Genomic DNA, 7,870 nt, shown 5'->3' with positions numbered 1-7,870 from the left:
TATCAATTTTAGCATCAAGATCTAAAAACTCCGAATTTTTGGAATGCATTCTAGGTAAAGGTGGATCATATTCAGTCCCATCATTATCAAGATTCATATTGCAAAACAAAGTTTTAATAGGGAACACATCAATAACTTTTAGATCTTCATCTTTATTTTCAAAGTTTTCCAGCTTAGAATGTAGGGGGTAGGTATGGAGAGGCAAGATCCTAGCAATGGAGTAGTTGTAAGCACACGAGGTTTACGAGTTCAGGCCCTTCTCGGAAGAAGTAATATCCCTACGTCTCGGAGCCCGGAGGCGGTCGACTGGATTATGTGTGAATGAATTACAGGGGTGCGAACCATTTACACTGAGGAGGGGGGTGGCTTATATAGAGTTCGCCAGACCCCTCCGGCCCTCAGTTATGCAGGGTTTAAAGTACATTAAGGTGAGGCGTTACTGGTAATGCCTCTAATAAAGTGTTATGATGACCATAAAAGCTACTCAATGACCGACCGTTAGCGTGCGGAGTGGCTTTAGGTCTCCTGGCCGTCGAGTGGTTGGATCTTGGTCGAGTGATTACTTCGTGGTCGAGTGTCTTCGAGTCTGTCGAGTGGAACACCTCCAAGTCGATTGAAAGGTGATTTCTTCTAGGGATGTCCTGGGGTAGGGAAGTTAGGACAGGTCCATGACCCTACCCTAGGTACATGGCTTCATCATTAGCCCCCGAATGGAACGAGGTTTGAGTGGGGAAGGAGTTGAGAATTCTTCTGACCCATTCTTCGTGCCATGAGTACATCTTGTTTCGGATCAATGAACACGGGTGACGTCACCAACTTCTTTTCAGTTGCCTTGATCCATTCTTAGTTTTCTTTAGTCGAGTGAATTCCTTTACTTGTAGATTCCCGAGTGGTTGCGTGGAGGAGATCATCCATCTGACGAGTTGTTCTGCTGCCTGCGGATTTCGCGGGATTCAAATTTCGGCAAGTGCGCGGGACGGGGGAGGCCGCAGTAATCCGATGGGATAGAATGGAGCCTCCTCGATCTTCGTGCCACCTTTTTCGCCACGTATCGCGTGCGCGACTGTTGCGGGATTTGACAGGATCGCCTGGGCCTACAGGTCAGTCACTCGGAAGTGACCCCATATAAGCTGCCGGTGTCGGTGTTCTGGGAATGGGGGTCCCCAGACTTGCCTGCCTGCGGCCTGCAGCGTGGCTAAAGTGGGGGCCCAGCATGGCCCAGCTTCATCAACACGAGACTCAAGACCCTCGCGAGGGGCCAAGCCTCGCGGGGCGGACGACGCAGCGCTTCCTCAGGCACGGCCTCCTCAGGCTGGCTCGCGAGGAGGCGGAGAGATCAAGGCGGGGTACCTCACGAGGTGCCAATGACGCAAGCCATGACGACCAAGGGTTCCAGGCGGGCGCCAGCCCGCACAGCGTCTCCCTTTCCTCTTTGGTGCAAAAGGGGGCAAGCGCAGGCGAGAGGATCAAGCAAAGGCATCCATTTTGGTGCAACGAGACCAAGACCAGTCCAACGGTGGGAAGGAGGTCACCATGGAGCCCAAGACGGCGTCACCACAGGGCCTTTGGCAGGCGAAGACCAACTTTAGTCAGGATAAGCGTACCAGATGTTCCCCTTTGAATTGGCCAATTGTTGGCGCCCTTCCCGCTCAAATATTTGGGAAGAGGCCCAGGGCCTTTGCCTATAAATAGGACTAGCCACCCCCAGGGTAGAGGGATCTGGACCTGATAGATGCTGATCTGATCGCACAAGAGAGCAGCAAGTAGAGAGAGAAAGAGAGAAGGGCGATCGAACTCCCCCTAGCAGTTCATCCCCTCAGCCAAGAACAAGCCCTCGCGAGGCTGTTCTTCCTCACCAGCCCAAGAGGCAATCCATCCACCACACACTGGAGTAGGGTATTACAGCATCATGGTGGCCTGAACCAGTATAAACCCCGTGTCTCTTGTGTTGTTCTTTGAGTAGTTTAGATCCTTGCGAGACGGAGAGGTAGAGAGCACGATCTCCGCGCGCACCCCAGATTCGAACCTTAAGGGTCTACCGGAACCCGTGATCCGACATTTGGCGCGCCAGGTAGGGGTGCGCCGGAATCTGCCTCCCTATCGCTTCGCTTCTCACTTCGTCATCCTCACCATGTCCGACGACCAGGCGGGCAACCAAGGCTCATGGGCGACATGGCCCACCTGCGCGGAGCCCCCCGCCCCGGGCGACTCTACGCCACAAGCAGATCGCGGTCCGCAAGGCACCGCGGGCCGCGGGTGACGCGGGCAAGCTGCTGCAACCCTCACACCGCGGCAGGCGCGGTCGGCTGCAAGGGCCTCCAATCACGCCGCAGCCACGGCACCATACACTCGCCGGGAGCAGGCGAACTCGAGTGCAGCGCTCACAGTAGCGCGGGAGCTGCTACAATGCAGGCTGCTGGAGGGCGGCCACGACGTGCTGCTGGAGCGGGTCGCCGAGCTCCTGGGCTTCGCCGCTTCGGGGGCTCACCCCTTCTGCGTCCAGTTTCCGCCCCAAGCTCAGGTCGGCGCGCGAGGAGGCCCCGCGCACCCCCGCGGGCCTCAAGACTACCCCAACACCGGTGGATCCGCCGGCACTAGACTGACGGTGGCGTTACCCCTGCCCCCGTCACGCGAAGGAGAGGGGCCTGGTGCGGCCCATGGCGTTAACGGGCAAGCGCGCTACCACCCCGCGACGGGAGCAACAAGCAACACCCCATGGCTCACGGAGCGCTACAGCACATCGTTCGGGGTGGCGGCGCCAGAAGAATACGTACCTCGCATGATGGATCAAGGGCACGCTCACGAGGACGAACGGGGCTCGCTCCTCAGCCCCAGCTGGGGAGACGAGACGCTAGAGGCCGAGCCCTTCCGGGAGCCCCAAGACGGCTCCGTCGGCCACGCTGGGGGCAGCGACTATCGGGTACCGTTAATTCCCTAAGAGCAGATGTACGCTAATCATGGGTCGCAGGAGGTGCAGGTCGCCGCAGCAAGCAGCTGCCCCGCTCCTGCGGCCTCCTACCCCCCCGGAGGAGGACGCAGGGGGCTGCCGGAGAGGGGGCAGGGATCCTACACCACCACCGCGGCGTTCGGAGCAAGGCGTTATTAGAAGATAGGCCCTCCGCTGGGGAGGCGCCTGAGGGCCTGCCCCTGGCGGAGGACCCGTGGTCGTCGGGGGAACCGCTGGCGACCGCTCTACCCCACCAGCGGCGTCCTGGTTTCCGGTCGTCGTGGGTGGCACTAGAGTGTGGCACAAGGCGGGGCCCTCGTCTGGCGATATGAAGCAAGGCCGGTCCCTGTGAAGAAGGCCCAGTGCCTGTGAAGCTCGCCGCCCCGTGACACTCTCACGTAATAATGAGTGGGGCTGTACACGCCCCGGAGTCTCACGGGTGCCGGCCTCAGGCCCTGGGGCTCCCTCCTATGCCCAGTAGCAGCACTTAGCTCCGCGCTCGTGAGAAGATGTCCAAGACTAGATTAGGTGCCAGACGCGGCCTTTCTGTTCGCTTTCATTCGCCTTTTTTCCATTGGTTGTACTTTTCCTCTGCTGGATTTAAGTTGGATTCGAATTTGAACTTTGCGTGTGTTCGGGGAAGGGGTGCTTGGTCTCATTTGAACCATTTCTCGCGTTTTGGTCACCACCTCACCACAGCTGCCTCCCCTCACGAGCCCCTCGCGAGCCGGGCCAGGCCTAGCTCGAGCACGGCTCAGACCGCCGCTATCGCTCCCTCGTGAGGTGACCTTTGGTGCTTACGGAGATTATTTCCCCATAAAAGGCCCGGAGCCTGTGAAGAAGGCGAATGCCTGTGAAGCTATCGCGTTTGCGAAAAGGCCCGGAGCCTGTGAAGAAGGCGAATGCCTGTGAAGCTATCGCATTTGCGAAAAGGCCCGGAGCCTGTGAAGAAGGCGAATGCCTGTGAAGCTATCGCGTTTGCGAAAAGGCCCGGAGCCTGTGAAGAAGGCGAATGCCTGTGAAGCTATCGCGTTTGCGAAAAGGCCCGGAGCCTGTGAAGAAGGCGAATGCCTGTGAAGCTATCGCGTTTGCGAAAGGGCCCGGAGCCTGTGAAGAAGGCGAATGCCTGTGAAGCTATCGCGTTTGCGAAAAGGCCCGGAGCCTATGAAGAAGGCGAATGCCTATGAAGCTATCGCGTTTGCGAAAGGGCCCGGAGCCTGCGAAGAAGGCTAGCGCCTGTGAAGCCCTCTGCCAGCGGCGCCAGCGCATTCAACCACGAAACACACGGGACACCCCATCCCCATGCAAGTCGCGTCCAAGCCCACACAAAACAAGGTAAACCGCCCAATCGCCGGGCGCGGGCGCCCGCGCAATACAATAGTTGCCAAGTCCGGCGAATACAGGTTTTTACATGAGGGACTTCCCCTCCCAAAATGCTCTCACAGCCTTCAGGCCAAATACCTGAGTTCTATTCATGTAGGGTAGAAAGATAGGGGCGGAGCAAGCTCAGACGGATAGATCCCCCAATGCGTCCTCGGGGGTGCCTCCTGAGCTGTCGCTGGTGTCGCTAAACCCGCCTTCATCGTCCTCGTCACCACCAACGGCATTGGGGTCATCCACCGCGCCATCTTCGTCAGCGCCCATGATCACGCCATCATCATCTGAAGTGAAGGCCCGGACAAGAGCGTCCACGTTGTCCTCTACCCAGTCCGCCAGGTCACCTCAGATGGCCTGGGGGACTGGGGCAATGGCGGCGTTGAAGTCGAAGTGGGGGTTCTCGTTCTGAAGATGGCTGAAGACACGGGAGAAGGCGCGCTTGAGCAAGGCGCGGCTCCTCTCCTCCACCAACCTACCTGCCCTGCCCGATCGCTCCTCCAACTGCATCACCACAGCAGTGAAGAACTGCACGTTGCCGGCGTAGTTGGTCGTGCGCGGCTCGTCAACAGCCGCCTCGCAGATATTGCCCAAGGCCACGTTGGCCCGCGCCCTGAGTACGGCGAGCATGGGAGCGTGCACATGCTCTAGGACCTGCCGCTGGCGTATCTCGTCGGTGTTCCGGCGCCCAACGGCCTCAGCATCCTCCACACGCTGACGGAGGAGGAGCACCTCGGCTTGAGAAGCGGTCAACTCCTTTCGTGCCGCCTCGAGAGCGGCCTGGGAGGCGTCGGCCCGCTGCATCGCTTCGTCCCGTTGGGTCCTCAGGGCCGCGGTTCTCCCCTCGGCCTCGATCCGGATCAGCTCCAGCCTCCCCTCAAACTCGTGCTCAATGCTTCGACGCGCTATCGCCACCCGACGGCCAACTTCTTCCAGAAGACGCGCTTCCCGAGCGGCAACATCGTCTTCCGCCCGTGTCACCAGGCGCTCCCTCGTCTCCAGCCGCTCGTACTCGTGAGCGCGCTCTGCGGCTTCCAGGGTCAACGTCTCCTCGCGCCTCCGGAACTCAGCGGGGTCTCCGGAGGCCACCTTCATCGAGGCAAGGGCCGACTCGCGCAGCTCCGCTTGCTCCTCCAGTGAGTGGCACCAGGCCAAGAGCTCCCGGGCCCGTTCATCTGCCGCCTCTCGCCGCCGGTCCGCTTCCCGGGCCTCCTCAACGGCCTGGGATCATGCCACCCGAGAAGCTTCCAGCGCCACCCTCTCCTCTTCATCATCAAGATCGCGCTGGCGGCGCGCGAGGTTGGTGGCTGCCTCAAGCCCGCGCCTCTCTGCGACTAGACGCAGGCCCGCGGCCTCCAGGCGCGCGTCCTCACCGGCGAGCTCCTCCCCGAGCAACTCCACCGCGCTGGTCGCCCTTCGAAGAAACTCTCGACGGCGAGCACGGCGCTCTTGGGCGCGTCCGAGCAGGTCTTCCACATCATCGCCTGCCCCGAGCAGGCGCCGGGAACCATGGACCATCAGTCCCCCTCCGGGCAGGGGGCTGGGGGCTGGCGCACTCCCGATGGCCGGGCGCATCGTACCAGAAGCCCGGCCTAAGGCCAGCCCATCTCCAGGAGCAGGGCGCAGGGGGCTCCCCGACCAGCCACAGCCTACGGCCAGCCGGGAAGCCCACGGCAGGCTGGCGATGTTGAAGAAGGGCTCGCGGAGGAAGATTGGAGGAGAAGAAGGACCGCGACGCGCCTCAGGGTGATCTCCCCCCTTGTTCGCCCTCACCACCAGGGCAGTGCTACTTGGAGCGCTTGAGGACGGCAAGGGAGGCGACAATTCAGCAACTCCCATGAGCTCAGCCGGGAGAGGCCTGCAGAGTAAGGATCAGTATACATGGAGATGGGACCGGGAGCCAAGAAAAAGAGAACTTACTCGTCGATGGCGTAGTACTTCCGGCGCTTCAGCAAGGGACAAGAGAAGTCGTCACCCAGGGCCTCCCTTTTTCTCCGGAGGGCCTCGAAGTCCACACGGAAGCGGCCCAATATGAGGGTGCAGGGATCAACCTGCGATGAAGATGGATTATCGAAGCGATTTGCCTCGGGAGCGCTTTCCTCACTCGCGCCGTCAACAGCCATGAGAGAAGACACGGCCAGGACCTCAGGAGCCTCGGCCTCAGGAGCCAAGGGCGACTGCACGTTGTCCTCAGCCTCCGCGACGCGAGCCTCGGGAGTTGTCCCCTCAGGAGCATCTCCATGCCCAGTCACCTCATCAGGAACCTTCTCGGCCTCTGCGATCTCCTGCCTCCCGATTCCACCACGCGAGGAGGATTCGCCTTGGCTAGCGGGAAGGATGGTGACCACCACAGGATTCTCGCGGGGCCCTAGGAGGCCAGGAGGGCATGGCCCCCATTAATCAAAGGAGGGCATCTGCCTCACGAGGTCATCCTTGTTATGACAAAGATACAGCAGGGCCCCTCCATGCCGAACGCTGCCCGGGTTGGGGTCGCCAATCAAGGCTAGAAGCACTGTGCTTAGCGCCTGGGGCACCAGGTCTTCCTCCTGAAGCCTCATACGATCACCAGACCCGCTGAAGGACCACATCCGGCGGGAGTGACGCTGGAGAGGAGCAATGCGGCACAGCAAGAACTCCTTCACCACCTTGCGTGCTGTCACGCCGAGCCCTTTCAGGAAATCGAAGCGACGCCAGACGAAGGCGAGCCAGGGGCTCACGAGCGTCTCCTGGCCCCAGCCCGAATTGGGCATAGCGGGCAAGATTGGCTTCTCCAGCAGGGGGCTGGGCACCCCGACGTCGACGTATAACCATCGCTCCCAGAACCCGGGCGAAGGCGAAGGAAGTTCAAAGTCAATCCCTGAAGCCGCCGTTTCAGATGCGGCAATGAAGCTCACACACGCTGAACATTGAGTAGGATCAGCCAGGCGAAGGGAGAAGAAGTGGCGCAGCAAGGCAATGGAGGGCGCGATGCCCATCATCGCCTCGCAGACGAAAGCAAAGACTGATAGGAGCACAATGGATTCGGGACCCAGATGCATCATATGGATCTGGTAATGGGAGAGGACGGCATTGAAGAAGTCAGAAAAGGGGGGAATCAGACCCGCCCACAAAGCGTCGGCAAAGCAAGGGACCTCAGTGATTATCTGATCCGTGGGGAAGCGAGACGTAGGCCAGGCCGTCGTCCTCCCACACTCGTTGAAGACAGTGGCCAGAGCCGGGATAAGCTTACCCAGGCACTCCAGATTGAGTATGGTCGACCGCCCGATGGCGGGGGTCGCCGACGGTGACGAGCTCGGCGGAGGCAAGGGCTTCTTCCCTTTCTCCTCCTTCGTCGGAGCCATGGCGATGAGGAGAAGGAGAAAGATGTGAGATTGGATTGAAGGCAGGAGCCGGAGTCAGAGTTCGGAAGGAGGAAGAGCAGGAGACGGTCCAGCAGCAGGAAAGAGGGGCAGTTGTGTACGACTGCGGGGCAACCTAGAACGGCGCGGAATAAGGGAGCATGGGTGAACAGTCCGCCCATGTCCAATCAACCGCCACGCGGCGCCCAAG

Source organism: Triticum aestivum, chromosome 5B (genome assembly GCF_018294505.1).
Source record: "Triticum aestivum cultivar Chinese Spring chromosome 5B, IWGSC CS RefSeq v2.1, whole genome shotgun sequence".
Taxonomy (NCBI): domain Eukaryota; kingdom Viridiplantae; phylum Streptophyta; class Magnoliopsida; order Poales; family Poaceae; genus Triticum; species Triticum aestivum.
The sequence above is the reverse complement of the archived record's forward strand: the minus strand, read 5'-3'. Positions refer to the sequence as shown.